This window comes from Plectrocnemia conspersa, unplaced genomic scaffold, assembly GCF_051122295.1.
Source record: "Plectrocnemia conspersa isolate PC_06_02 unplaced genomic scaffold, ASM5112229v1 ptg000006l, whole genome shotgun sequence".
NCBI lineage: Eukaryota > Metazoa > Arthropoda > Insecta > Trichoptera > Polycentropodidae > Plectrocnemia > Plectrocnemia conspersa.
In genome coordinates, this window is record NW_028277170.1 from 4,512,486 (window position 1) to 4,529,219 (window position 16,734).

The window sequence follows — 16,734 nt, forward strand, 5'->3', positions numbered from 1 at the left end:
ACTACCTATTGAACGCCTCCAATTAGTATCCTGTTTGGTTATTTCTGCTAATTCTTCAAAGCAGTCTTTAGACATACGAAAGTAAGTGTAAACTCGATCTTTATGATATTCAAGTTATCAATTAAATATAGTTGAAGTTACATGTTAGAAGGTGCATGAGACACGCTCTAGCCGTGCAAGCCTGCCAAAATTGCCAAGAGAGTCTCTTTTACGCCAATACTACCAGAGTACCGCCAAGTTTTGGCCATAATAAAACCTAAATAAAGATACATATATAAATGGGCCCCCGCAGTAGTATCACAACAGACTAATTGGATTGTACAAAAGTTATATCCATCCTTACTTAATAAATTGTTAATTTTCTAGATACTGTGTATCTACGATAAGTATCATAGCAGCTTACCTTTATGTAAATCTTTGAAATATATGAAAAAATTAGGGTTCTTTGGGGTTTTTAAAACGTGTCTGATTTGTTAAAAGAAACGGCTGAAGAACTATTAGCGGGGGATACAAAAGTACGATTTTGTAACAACCACATTGTAATTTTAAAAGTCAAGATGGAAAACAAAAGAAATGTAGTTTGTGATTTTTTAACCTATATAACTTTTATTTGTTTTTTTTTATTATCTGGAATTTGTAAATATATATCTGTAGGGGATCTTCTTATACTCACGCAGTAAATACCATAATCAAATAATAATTACAAAAATGTATCTTGACAATTGTATAATACAAAGGGTAACCTGCGAGAACGACAACAAAATAGACAGACTGCAGAACGGCAGATGGGATACACCAGACAATCGATCACCATAGACGATGGATCATAACAGATACACTGCACACCGATCACCATAGACGCCAAAAGAACCATCAGTAAGAGACCCTAGAGAATCATCCTGAGGACATCATATCTCCACCAATGCTCGGAGAAAAGCACATGCACTTCTACAATAGTTTGTTTCGATATATATAATACTAAATAAATTGCTTCCAGCGTCTATTTCTGGTTGCGAAGTTACACCCCCTAGGACCTAAGCTTAAATATCTATCGTAAAAATCTACTTGAAATATTATAAAAACCTAATATAAGATTTAATTGTAAAACTTTATCTAATTTAGTTATTGTAAGTTTACGGGGGCTTTAAATATTTATATATTTTAAAGATCCAAGAGTTACAAGTGCAAAATTATACATGAGAAGTGTAAAACAGCTACTGGAAGGCCTATCTTATAGTCATTTCAAGTTGCATGACATCCGATTATTTGTAATAGTGGTTATAAACCTTCGGCTACTACATTGTGCGTGCGCGGTGCATATATTCGGCCCGGTTATAAGTTGCAATAAAAAAAATACATCTGAAAATTTCATTAAATCTTAAAAACTTAATCTATATCTATCTTCTTGATTTTTAATTTATTGCTATTTTTAATCTTAATTCATTTTTGTGGTGCAATATGCAGTTTATGGAACGTAGAATACTGTCTTGTTATCTCACTATGGCTTGTCGATTTGCACAATCTATCTGTTGAAGAAAAAGCTATCTCGTTTCGAGAGGACCTTGCCAAAAATTACTTTTATCGTAGGTAAATAGGCTGTACGTAGACCAGTTCACGGTTGTCCTCTTATCACGCTGCCTTTAGTAGGATCACTATGATGATGTGTACTCCTAGATGGTAAGACGTAGTCAAACTTTCGCAACAAACTCAGTATTGTTGCGTACTTTTAGGCCTTGAATGTGGTGGAGTAGGGGCATCTCGTTCGTGCTGTTAAAAAGTTTAATGTGGTACTGGGAGTTTTTTCGAGCTTCCATTTTTTACCAGATCAAAATAAGCTGATTTTCAACTTTTACCTTCACGAACAGCTATAATTATGTTGTGTGAAGATAATATCTGTATTTATAAATTAGAAAACAAGACATAAACATTCATAGCATTGACGTTTTAGGTTATGGCGTGTGACATATGAAAAGTTGCTAGTACAAAAAATTTCAATGCATATCAAAATATATTATAAAGATATTGAAAATTGAAAAATTATTTTAAAAATATATTATACTACGACATGTTGAATTTATTATTTACAAACATAATTTAATGTGAAATAATTCAGAGCGATCACTCAATCGTCCCGGAAGATAATTGTCACCCAGCATTAGCAATATTAACTTTAACGACACCAGGGCCGGCCCTAGATTATTTGGCGCTCCAGGCAAAAAGTAAATTTGCGCCCCCCCCCCCCCTATTAATATTTAATGAGCGCAAAAATATAATTCAAATTAAAGTAATAATATATTATATTTGACACTATGCTCTTTTTGCGATTGTGGGTATTTAGGAATTTATAATTTATTTTTTGTTGTGATTTTTTACGTGTGAAATAATTTGAAAAGTACACAGTAGTGTATAAAAAACTAATATCAGATTATATTCTTTAACAATATTGTTAGATCATTTTAAGTGAATATTGTGTATTTGTGTAATTTAAAGTTGAAAATAACAAAAAAATTATTAAAATAATATTTAAATAATTTATGGCATAAATAGATGCTCCCCCGCATATTAGCAAATTTCTAAATGGTGCGTCAAAATATCAGCTGCAGTGAAAGGGTTAAGCTAAATTCCAGTTATCCATACATAGAACTCATTTTTGGCTCTCCATAAAAAATGAATACCCTTTTCTGAGTGAAAAAGTAATGAAAACTTTGTTTTAATTTCTTGGCTCGAAATAAAAACGGTTCTCTGTCTTGCAGTAACATCATTGGAACCAAAAAAACATTATTTCAGTCAGGTAGGAATAAATATCACGCTAAATATCTGTATAAGCTTAATTTATTTTGTTATAAACAAACAAAATAGAATAATTTTGTTACAAATAAAGATTTAAAGATTTAAGAATTAATTTTGATTTAATTAAAAAAATATTAAAATTTTTATTATATTAAATAGGTGCATTGCATATCAATAAAATATAAATCTCCAATTTTTATTTTATAAATGTATTTATCCTATAAAAAAGTAATGTTGGTTGACCGTGGGATTTCAAATTATTATTTGATGGTTCATGACGTCAAAAAGGTTAGCGACCGCTGTGATGGTGTATCACGTATTTATTTGTGCGGGGCAAACTCTTCACCTCTCACTTTCGCTCTACTTGGGTGAGTGCGTAAGAAAGATAAGCTCAGAGTGTCTCATTTTTTTTTGCAGGGATACTCAAATGAAATTTTATTTCTTGTCGATAATTAAAAAAATAGCTATTGGATCTGTTCGACTTTTTATATTACTGTGCTTTTTAATTTTTGCTTATATTTTCTAGTGGTACTGTACTAATAATCACAATTACGGCTCTCCCACTAAATCGTTTATTCGAGGTAGTGTCATCTCGGTAAATGTGCACCCAATAGTTAGTTATAATAAGTAGTACAGAAGTGTGATAAAATAATTGGACCACTAATTGGAACATTTTACAAATTTTACATTGATATTTAGTAACCAACTAATGTAGGAAATAATTGCTGTTCGTTATGGTTTATTTATTTTTATGTGGCGATGATTTTTAACATAAAAATAATGAATATACATATGTATACCCAATGTTTGGGGATATGATACAGTTACAGATTGAACAAAAGACTGTATTCAGTTTGCAGCATTTTGTGGTTATATCAAAACAATCGGATAAAATAATTGTTTAACGTCGTAATTGCGGTCTTCTGAACGTTTTGGTTTTCAATTCAATATTGTCTTTTAGACCCACTCGTTTGAATATTTGGGCTCTAGAAATTGTCCATGAAGAGAAATCCACTTACGTAAGGTGATAAGATTTTGAAAATATTAAAGGACACTAAAAATAAAAAGGCTATTAGATTTTTTGTCCGATTTGGATGTAGGAGGACAGATTGCTGCGAGAGTTAAAAATAATGGTATTTTGAAAATTTTTGTTTAAAAGCCGTTCGATTTTTTTTGTGGAGGAAAAAAAATTACGGAGGCTCAGAAGAGCTGAAGAACAATCCTCCACAAAGGAGGACGTCTGGTCACCTTAACTTACGTATATTCATTATTGCAAATTTTGTGTTCATTAGTTATCAGTGACAAAACGTGAACATAAAAAAATAATTGAAGCGGGGCAATATGAAAATTATTATTATTAATAAATTTTCGCCCGGGGCGTTACACCCGTCGTCAACGTATGTTATGTTTGTTTGTTTGGTTGCCCACGTGTTTCGAGTTGAACACAAGTGCTCCAGGCACGCGTCAGTCGCGTGCCGCTGGATCGACTCCCCCAACAAATTTCATCTCCGTTTAACCGCTGTATAAAATCGGTCCAAGTAAAGAAAAAAAATGGAGGCAATTATATTACGGCGGGTGTTAACGATGAAGCAAAACAATGAATCATAGGGGAACCGATTGAATCACATACATATGTATATTATATGTATGTATTTCTAATACTCATATAGTAATAAGTGAAACGTGACACGATAGGAGCTAATCTAAATTTGGTTGCTGGAAATAATTTATTTTTAATAAATTTATATCATATCAAAGAGTTATAAGTAGAAATTTAACTGGATAGAGAAAGGTCATTCTAAGTTCTACAGCCGAGATGATCTTCTTCCTGGTCTCTCTTTCGCCCTTTATCCTTTTATCTTGATTTATATGATAAGGTGTATAGTCAGGGCCGGACCCACATAGCGGAATAGCGTAGTCCCTGGCGTCTCAGACTAGTATCTTTGAGGTTGTGGGTTCGAGCATCGGCAGCGCCACTTAAAATTTTATTTTTAAAGATGCGCTATTATTATAAAAAAAACGGTTATAGCTCCAGTTATATATATATATATATTGATTAGAAATTGTACAGCATATAATAATTTATAATTAATAATAATATAGATGTCACTGATTTCACTGATGTGGTTGATATTTACTTGTAGATATTCATTATATGTGATTGACTAACTCCCAGATTTCCCTGCTGTAACGTAGGTTACAACGAAAGATTTAATAAGACATAAATAAATATATGTACATATTTAAAAAATATAATAGTGTATTGTATTTTTAAAAATATTTTTTTTGTGGTGTTTTTAAATGTTTTACGGCTATAGAATCGAAGTCGGAGTCGGAAAATATCGACTGACTCCGACTCCATTTTATAATTTTCTTTAACTCGTGCGTTGAACACGGCTCTCTTGCGCGGTTGACAGTGAGATTGTAAGACGTATGTGACCCAAAAATATTTAGCTTCAATTTATACCATTTGAGTTTGCATTTTATCTCAACCACACAAAAAATTCAGTTTCAATTTATACCATTTTTTATAGCTTTGGTTCTGTTATTCGAATCAGCTCATTGTTGCATAAAACTATATCTACACGCATGGTAAATTATTTCTTATCCGGACCGTCCATTTGCACAGTAAGCGTGAAGGTCTCTTAAACGACACTTTCGAAGGAAGAAAGGAAAACAACAACTCGTTCGGACAAAAGGTTAGGTTAGTTTTCGGTGTCTATTTTGACAGTAAGAATGAGTGTTTATCAGGCGGGTACGGTGAGATACATTCCCTTTCGCTCGCTTGCGTGTTAAGTGACGAGAATGAGTGAGAAGTGGGCATGCGGAACGCACGCCCTTATCTCTCACTCACTGAGAAAATTTTAACTCACTCTGAAAATTTTCGCTCAATTTAGGGATGTTGCGGGAGATAAAAAAAATTGTTCGAGGACAATTATATATTTAGGAATACAGAAGACGTCTTTTCTATGGTGTCACTTCCGTTTCCAGTGTCGTACATTAATTTTCAATTGTGATATAATGTTATTCATATGCGTACACAAACAAAACCCACTATCGAATAAACATCAAAAATAAAACATATTTCAGTTCTGAATAGCTCCGATGCAAAAATGGTATCTATGTACAAACATGGACGAAATAAACTAGCCTCACTATTGAATTCACATAAGAAAGTTTTCCTCCTGAGCGCTCTAACAATCAATTCGAAAAATAATTAAAATAAAAAAATAACAGATTACGGAAGCGATCTAATTTACTTTCACACAATTTGACTAAATATAATTTTTATATTAAATTAAATAGATATGTTTAAACTAATGCACAATAGAATATAAATCTTAATATATTAGAGTGATTAATAAATAAGATTGATAGCAGGATCGGTGACTACTAATAGTCATTGATTTTGAAATAATTGCAAAATATTTTATACTTTAGCTGAATCGTATTATCTTTACTAACATTTAACCGAAGAATCAGGAAGTTTCTATAGTTAAGCTAGCTGATCTATAGATAGAGTATATTTTATTGGACATCTGATGTACAATGATGGGTCCTGTAAACTAATTATATAGCTCATGAATTACATAATAAATTTAATTTGGCACATATTAGCTGTATAGCCCCCCAAAGACTGAGGTTTAAGACGCTATTAAATTTCCTTGTAAATGTCTGGTAAATAAAAATTTAAAAAAATTTAGATGTAAATTAATTAGGTTTCAACCCACAGATTTATGAAATTATTTTAACAGATATATCCAATCAAAAGTAACTTTTTTAATAGTATTTTTAACTTAAAACTTATCAATTGTATTTTTATATTTGCGTTGCTAAACTGCTCGTTGTCATGTTGCAAAGGGCAGAAAAATGACTTGTGCGTCAGTAACCTGCACCCGTGGCTCAGGATAGAGTGAAGTGAAAGATAATCGTATATGACCAAGGCCCAGCCACGGCTGTAGCACTATTATGATGATGGTGGAACGAATAACGATTATTTCTCTAAACATTTTACTAAGAAATAATCGTTATTCGTTCCATCATCATCATAATAGTGTTACAGCCGTGGCTGGGTCTTGCCCATATACTATTATCTTTCACTTCACTCTATCCTGAGCCACGGGTGCAGGTTACTAACGCAGAGCATTCGAGATCTTTTAATATTCCAACTAGTCAACAGTCTACCTGCGATCCTCTTACTCACGGGCTTATACAAAGTTAGTCGCTTTAGTAGCTTTCTAGAAGCACTCTGCATTTGTATTATTCCCTTCAACGTGCGGGGTGAGAATACAGTTTACAAAAACGGTCTATGTTACTGGGTACGAAACCAGATAATACATCTCCACTATCAATATCAACGCATCTCCACTATCAATATTTTCGCTATACGCCATGCTTCCTGTCTATGCAACCATCTCCAGGACACATGCTCAAGAACAGTTACCGACGCAACTGAAGATCTATTATCAAAGCGACTATGTACCTCTTCATTGATTGACGCAACCGAAGACTATCGAGGCAACCGTGTATGATGCTGCAAAGATAAAAATATAATTGAAGTTATTTACTTGCTTCCTCAGAACATTTGTATAAAATTTTACATAAATTATTACGTATGTTAATTACAAAAATGTAATATGAACATATTTGACCTAGCACATTTACAATGGGTAAAATTAGTACATAGTATGTATGAAGCAAAAAAAGGAAAAACCGTGAAATTATGTGAACTGGACCAGCTCCTCATAGTTGGCATTACATAGATCAATGTGTAATGTAATTGTTAAGTTGGATGACAATAGATATTGGCAAGTCAGTTGGTACAGACACGCCCTGGCTATAACCGACATTGGAAGAGGACGCGATTGTGATTCTCGAAGTTGTTCCGGAACCCAAAACTAGAATTCCTTGAGAATAGTTGGATTCTCAACAGCACCCTTTAGTAATTTAAAGAAAAGCTTAGGGATATACAACTTTCTGCGAGAACTAAGCAATCTTATATAAGACAAGCGTCGGGATACAAGAATGCATAATAACCAAATATCTTCATATTATATAAAGGTATCTCAAGAACCTTTTCTAAACTTAATCGATTAAGAGAGAGTATTTGGTTACTCGGGGGTTCTAAAGTATAGATCCAGACACTAGTGTTGCGAAAGTCATAGAGGATACGAATAAATGAATGGTCAGAGTAAAACACATTTTTATAATAAAGCAGAGCATCTTGAAAGATTTCTCGCAGACGTTGATTCAAAGATCTTTAGTGGAAGTTTTTATAGACAGAACGTTCCCATTGAGATTGTAGGAATATTCTGATCATAAATTAGATCAGGAAAATCATATAATATGGCATTTTCCGACACAAAGAGATAGACAATTGACAGAAGCTCAACTCTACAGAGAATTAAAATAAATAAATTTGCAAAAATAAAAGATTTTTCATGAAAGTAAATGTTAGTAAAATTATAAAACATAAATTTGAGCATGGCTTATAAATTAAAAGTATTTTTTAATGTTACAATCACAGTGGATGTAATAAAAAGCCATATAATTTCAATTGAAGATATTGTTTATTCACCGTAAAGAATTACACATGTAATGTAGATCGACAAGCTTTTTCGACCATTAAATTGTGGCAATATGTTCTATTTTTATTGTATGCTATATATAAATGTAATATCTCTTATTGTTTCTGAAAATTAAGTGCAAATGGTAAGTGTATACTATTAAAATTAACTTGTTACTAAAAACTATTAATGATACCTTGTAAAAAATAGTCACATAAACTGTAACTTATTATTTACAATAAATATTTATAGTATATATTAGTTGATATTGCAATAATTATACTTTTGTATTATGTTGAATGAAGTTTGATATGTATGCCTATAATTGTCAGTAACAGGTTAGGATGAGATACAGTTTGCTGGGTAATACTAGATCCCGTACTTGAACTTTGCCAGCGATTAGTCAATTCCCAAACTATAAAAATAGTGTTTTTATGGTTTGAAATCAAATCTATACAACACACAAGATACGTTATGGCAGTAATACATGTTCTATTTTTTCATGTTCTGTTCTTTCATGGAACGGTAATTGTCATATTATATGTGATGTCCATTTTAACATATTTAAGCTCAATAATAATACCATACCAAAATGATTAGTCTAACTTGATAGTACTATTGCTTGTCTCCCAATATTTGATCCTAGAATGTTAATAGTAGATTTGTTAAAATAACCGTTATATACATATATTTAATAACACAAAATACTTACAGTTTAATATGTTAAGCCACAGATAAAAATTGAACATTTTTTTTGTATTGTCATTGATTCCAATGTTACATCATTTTGCATCATCTGTAACCAATAATGTGTAAGATAAATTCACTACTATTATAATTTTGTTCACTGATTATTTAATTGAATTTACCGCAATATTATAATCGTTGCTTTAGTTTGTCGTTTGTTCTGACGTTTGAAATGTTGCCAATTCATTACGGCACAAGAAATTTTATTATTATATTATATGTTCTGGGTAAGTCCCGTTTGAAGTATATTAAAATTGTAAAATATTTATACTTATAAATCTTTTAAAAAATCATTATGCTCTAAAAAATATTCAGTTACACCAAAAACATTTTCTAAATTAAAAAAATAATGTTTTATTTATATGCAGATTGACCCAATACTAGTTTCATATGTAGGTAGCACTGTAAATCAGATAGCTGTCAATAATCACGCGTGTTTAAAGTGTCAAATGTTAGTTTGCAACAACATATTTACGAAATGGATAGCTTAACTACCACTCAACGTGTTAAAATTGTTCAATTGTTTTCTGTACGAACTGTTATCGAAATTTACGGAAAGATTTTGGTCAATTTCATCGTATTACTGAGCGAACAATTCGCAAGTAAAAACAACAATAAATCTTAATATGAGTAATAATAGTGAAACATGATTAATACTTATATAATATCATATTTAATTACTGCATTTTTTCAGCTTTCACCTATCATGTCTAATGGGCTCATAATAAGTTCGGGGGGGAGGGGGATTTATGTATTACATGGTGCAATCAAAAATTTAAGACCGGTCCTGTCTATGTTTAGATCTAAGCGTTATTTTCAGGGCTGTGGAGTCGGAGTCGGAGTCGGAGTCGGAGTCGGAGTTGGAGTCGTGGAGTCGTGGTGTTTTGGCCGGAGTTGGAGTCGGAGTCGGAGTCGTGAAAAATGAGCGACCCCGAGCATTTTTTTAAATTATGAAATTTATGAATTTTTAATTGCGTAATAATTAATGTGTATAGCGTATGAATATTAAGCGTGTAGAAAAACACCAAAAATACCTGATAAAATTAAACTTTTTTGAGTCGGAGTCGAAGTCGGAGTGGAGTCGTGTTGTTGGTAAATATCGGAATCGGAGTCGGAGTCGGAGTCGTGTTTTTTTTAACGACTCCACAGCCCTGGTTATTTTATTGAATGCAGTTGGCAATCGTGCAAATCGTTATTTTTTTGTAAATTTTTTAGAACAATAGGAATAATTGATAAAAAGCAAAAATATTTTAATTGAAAATAACTTGATAAAATAAATTTGAATATAAAATATGTTAAAAATAACATATTTTCACATATTCAAATAATAAACATGAAATTAAAAATTCAAACGTTATGAAGGTTTAATAGCCGCAATCGGAGCGCAATTGGCCGAGAAAAAGTTAAGCGGCGTGAGCGTAGACTCTAGAGGTGTAGTCTGGACGCACGCCACTGAATTTTTTGGTGTCTAGAAATTATACATTACATATTTTGTTTTTGTGTGTTGAGAACCACTGATCTAGACACTAACGACTAAAAGGCCAACGCCAGTAGCTGCAGTCTGCACGTTTCATCACATTTCGTTTCATCGCGCCCTTCATCGTCAGCTAGCTTCCACTTCCCAAATTGACGCCGAATTGGTAAAAAACATAATTTTTCTTCTCGGAATCATAGTGTAACGGCTTTTTTTAACAATGTCGACCGTAGTGAAATTTGAATCCTTTCGGCTTTTTGAAATATACTTCAAATGTGTTATCGCGATCCAAAATATTCCCCGCGATGTTTTTACGAGCGAAAACAGATGATTCATCAAGTCAGACAATGACTCAACAACTGTCAACCGTTAGGGTACGAAATCGACACATTCGATATTTGTTACAAGATTCATAATCGTCATCATAGGTCGTACATCTCTCGGTGCCTGGCTTCTTCCAGTATAAGTGTCTACATTTCGCTCGACAGGGCGGCCGCTGTCGTGCAAGGTGCACGTGTGCAAAAGTTTGGCGCACGTAGGTAGAAAAGGTGCCCCATCTCCGAATTTATGAGTACAGTCCAGATTTTAAAAGCGAGAATTTTCGTTATATTAGATGTATTACTATGCGAATATGTACTACTATTAAAATAATACAATATTCTGTGCAAATAATACGTTACATAATTATCTTTACTAATTTGGCAATAGAGTAAATTTGTAATGTAATAGTTCTTAATAATACCTAATAAAATATTTTTTTAGGTATTATTAACTTTACTGACCGGCAGTTTCACTACCAGACTTACGCTAAATACCGGCACTTTTTCGCAAAACTTCGCGAATTTTACTTTTTTTATTTAAATTTATGTATCTTTTGATACGGTCCGAATATTTCGTTGAATTTTTCTAGACATGTTATAAATGTATCAATGCATCAATTCAAGTTATTATTAGATGGTTCTCAACATGTGGTTCGCCGTAAATAAAAAATAATTATTACTTTTCCTTATTATTAGATTTTTAAAATGATTATCTTGATTTTAAAATTATAAAAACGAAGAACCTAGAAATTTTAATAAAAATAATTTAAATCGAGTTAACCAGCGGTTCTCAAACTTTTTTAAATTTGTAAAAACTTTTTTCAAGCAAACTTTTCTTTTGTATTGTGACATTTTTACTAATACGAGTTTACTGATATATAATTCATTTGCAATAAAATATTCACTAACCGTTGTAATTCACTTCATCGTAATGTAAAATTTTCCAGGCACATACACAGATAATTTACATTGTCTTTCACGTGTAAATCACTTTTCACAATAACTAGTTATATAATGAAAGTTTAAAGTGTCTCGATGTTTTACCGTTTTTCGCAATTGCAACAATATTACCCCATATCGTTTATATTTGGTTTCAAATATTCGTAATTTTGCATTTTTCAGATATTCTGGTAAAACCCGATTCTTCCTTATGGTACCACAGATTCTATTTTTTTCATATATATTTTTTTTGCTATTTCAACACTGTTATAAAAATCGTCCATATAAAGATGATGCCATTTGTATTTATTGTCTGATGTTAGATGTGATATTGAATCTTGTATCGAAATTCCAGGTCCTGAATATATTTTAAATTTCGATATGTATCCTGACACTAATTCACATACCATTCTTATCACTATACCGTACTTTGTGAGCTTACTGGGGTTGTATACGTGAAAATTTATTCTTCCACACCATGGGATCATACCCTCATCCAGAGCTATGTTTTGGCTTGGTTTGTACATATTTTTTAATCTTTCGGAGAAATAATAAATTATTTTTTGTACTTTGAACAGTAATCCTACATTATCAGGAACATTTTCATTATTGGAAAAACGCAGGTAACGTAATATTTGATAAAACCTATTTCTACTCATGGTTTTTGTAAATATCAAGGTTCCTATTAGTGGATTTATTGTCTAATACAGGTGTAATGAGCCTTTTTTTACCAGGCCCATTAGCAGCACACGAAAACCAGATGCACTTCACACGATAGTATAACTTAATCTTAATTCTTATCCATAAGTTTTTATGTGTATCGTGCTAATAATTCAAAAATAATAACTCGAAAAAATTCCCACTTTCTATAATAATGTGTCACTGAGATTCGGTATTTCCAGTAAGCCAGTATTATCTGACGGGAGATAATATTTACTCACAAAAAATATGTTCGAATTTCCTTATAACAGGATAGAAAAAAATACAATAGAATCTTACTAATCTGACAATCTTGAGATTCTCAGTAATCCAATACTATCTAATGGTTAATGATATGATAAATTTTTAGTGTCTTGTACTTTTTATATATGTACATCGTATTTTTTAATTTTATATAATTTGACTTTATTTCTAAATAAACCCATTTACCCAATAAATTATTTTTAAATATACATATTTATGTTTGTGTATAAAATATCATATTTTTTCTTTTTTTACACCGTCCGAAAAAAAGTGTGCTGGAAAAAAGTTTTTAGAAATTTGAAAAAGTTTGAGAACCGCTGGTTAACTCAATTTAAATTATTTTTATTTAAATTCCTAGATTACTTGCTTTTATAATTTTAAAATCATCAATCAATTTTAAAATCTAATAATAAGGAAATGTAATAATTAATTTCTATTTCCGGCGAACCACGTGTTGAGAACCACTTAATAATGGCTTGAATTGATGCATTGTTACATTTATAACATGTCTAGAAAAATTTGTTAAAATATTCGGACCACATCAAAAGATAAATAAGTTTGTCTGGTAGTGAAACTGCCTGATGAAAGAAATATAAAATATATTTATAAAACCTTCGCATTTGTCTAAATATAATTAAAAAAAAAAATTAAAATAAAATGAAAATTCATACATTTATTTAGTCATCTCTTAAAAAAAAGCAAATAAAACACTAAACATATATTTTTAATTTGACATGGAAACGAAAACATACACAGGACGCCAATTGGCGTCTGCGGTGTTTAACTTTCGGCACACTCAGGACGCCAATTGGCGTGAGCGGTAGGTAAAGTGTTAAGAAGGCGTGAATTCACCAAAAACTCATGTTTAGAGGATCTTGGTGACGTCATGATGACGTTTCACGCCGACGCCAGTTCCTCATATACGCACAGGAGTCGCTTCATACGCCGCTGTGACCGCGAGGTTGGGGATGCAGCGTCCTCACACGCATCTTGTTCGCGCATATTTTGCTCACCGCAAATATGAGCGCTCTTCCCGCTTCTTTACAATAAATTTAGAAATATATTTTTTTATTTTCTAGATCAATTGTTAACGAAACCAAAAAAAATAGTGTGGTTTGGCGAGATATTTTTTATAATATTTTTTGGTATGAAAATGACAGTGTTCTTTAATTATTGGTATTTGAAGGTTAATATGCAATTTTTTAAGATTAGTATAAAAAAGTGTATTATATATTATTTTATAAATTTGTTTTGAAAATATTTATTAAATTATTATTAAATAAATTAGTATTACTCGTGTACTAATTTATCTAAATTACACTACTGGTGTAGATGTGCTTTATTCGATTCTCATTCGCAATATTGTTATACAATGTCTTAATATAAACGCTTGATAATTGAACGTTTTCACGGCGATGGCACGATTTATTGCTTTTGACCTGGACTGAAAATTCACTATATGGCAGCTCTGAGCAGCAAAGAAAACACGACTAATTATCAAGTAAATATTATTTAAATACATATTTTAAATAATTTTTAATGCCTAATTAAAATGTTTCGCATAAAATATGATTTCAGAAAATATGTCACAACGGTGGCTAATTTCTATTAGAAGGAGTTAATTCGTACCTATTATTATTTATTCGAGAAATTATATAACGATGTTAAAAAATATATAAAATGAATTTTTTATCATGAGGCTCGGAATCATTGTTCTCCCAGCTTTCAGCGGCCCTGTTTATAATATACAGGGAGAAAACCTCACATAGTTTTAGCCTGGGGCTTTAAATAAGCCATGGTTGACCCTGGTTACGAGATAGTTGAGATAATAAATAAATATGATTTATACAATTGAACTAGCAATATTTCATTATTATTATACACTTTATATATTTTTTAATATTTATTCATTTTAATTTTCAGATCCCAATCCAGTGCAACACCAGTGGGGAAGCCAGTGAGTGTTAAAAAAATCGCATCAAGAAAAGTGAAAAACTGTCCAAAAAACGCTCAATAAAAAGGGAAAAACTGTCCAAAACAAAAGTGAACTGAAAGTGAAAAACTTAGAGTTTATTATTATTTACCCGTCGCCATGTCTAATTTTAATCGTGTACCGAACCAAGATGTAGAAGAAGACGAGCAAGACAGCAGTGGTACGCGTAATCTACTTATACGTCAGCGGCCACGTCGATTCGAAGAGAATCGAAACTTTCAATCGGTGTTATGGAAAATACGACATTGGAATGCATCTTGTTATCAGAAAAATATTTTTGACGAACATCAGCAGGCGTCTAAAAAATCTGCTATTATAGACTACACCACTTTAACTGACGATAAACAAAATTCATATACATTTTCTGACCGTCAAAATAGTGGTATGTCAGAAGAAACCGTAAGTGTAAAAAGCAAACGACGATCTTCTTGCCAATTATGTACGTCAAATAACGATGAAAACAGTGTACATACATTCTTAGATCATGAAAGTAATAATACATCAAAAAAATCAGTAAGCAAAGAAAGTGAGCAACTATTTTCTTGCCAATCGTCTACGTCAAGTAGCGATGAATATAGTATACACACATATTTAGATCATGAAAGTAATGGTACGACAGAAGAAGTAGAAAACAAAAAAAGTGAACAACGATCTTCTCAGCCATCGTCTACGTCAAATAGCGACGAAAACAGTATACATACATATTTAGATCATGAAAGTAATTGTATGACAGAAGAAGCAGTAAGCAATGAAAGTAAACAAAGATCTTCATGGAAATCGTCTACGTCAAATAACGATGAAAACAGTACAGATAATTTTTTTGATCATGAAAGTAATAATACGACAGAAGAAGCAGTGAGCAAAGAAAGTAAACAACGATCTTCTCGGCAATCGTCTACGTCAAATAGCGACGAATATAGCATACACACATTTTTAGAACATGAAAGTAATAGTACGTCAGAGAAATCAATAAGCAAAGAAAGTAAACAACGATCTTCTCAGCAATGGTCTACGTCAAATAGCGACGAAAACAGTATACATACATATTTAGACCATGAAAGTAATTGTATGACAGAAGAAGCAGTAAGCAATGAAAGTAAACAAAGATCTTCATGGAAATCGTCTATGTCAAATAACGATGAAAACAGTACAGATAATTTTTTTGATCATGAAAGTAAAAATACGACAGAAGAAGCAGTGAGCAAAGAAAGTAAACAACGATCTTCTCGGCAATCGTCTACGTCAAATAGCGACGAATATAGCATACACACATTTTTAGAACATGAAAGTAATAGTACGTCAGAGAAATCAATAAGCAAAGAAAGTAAACAACGATCTTCTCAGCAATCGTCTACGTCAAATAGCGACGAAAACAGTATACATACATATTTAGATCATGAAAGTAATTGTATGACAGAAGAAGCAGTAAGCAATGAAAGTAAACAAAGATCTTCATGGAAATCGTCTATGTCAAATAACGACGAAAACAGTACAGATCATTTTTTTGATCATGAAAGTAATAATACGACAGAAGAAGCAGTGAGCAAAGAAAGTAAACAACGATCTTCTCGGCAATCGTCTACGTCAAATAGCGACGAATATAGCATACACATATTTTTAGAACATGAAAGTAATGGTACGACAGAAGTAGAAAACAAAGAAAGTGAGCAACGATCTTCTCAGCAATCGTCTACGTCAAATAGCGACGAAAACAGTATACACATATATTTAGATCATGAAAGTAATTGTATGACAAAAGAAGCAGTAAGCAATGAAAGTAAACAAAGATCTTCATGGAAATCGTCTACGTCAAATAACGATGAAAACAGTACAGATAATTTTTTTGATCATGAAAGTAATAATACGACAGAAGAAGCAGTAAGCAATGAAAGTAAACAAAGATCTACATGGAAATCGTCTATGTCAAATAACGATGAAAAC

General features: G+C 31.9%; 1 long non-coding RNA gene across 1 annotated transcript; it reads right to left on the minus strand.

The window, feature by feature from the left end:
• Positions 1 to 8,561: 8,561 nt before the first annotated feature.
• On the minus strand, positions 8,562 to 9,277 carry LOC148234070 (uncharacterized). The gene is made up of 3 exons (XR_015810187.1): positions 9,227 to 9,277; positions 9,070 to 9,153; positions 8,562 to 8,999 (listed from the first exon to the last, which is right to left on the minus strand). It is a non-coding gene; the product is annotated as an uncharacterized LOC148234070 (long non-coding RNA).
• Positions 9,278 to 16,734: the final 7,457 nt, after the last annotated feature.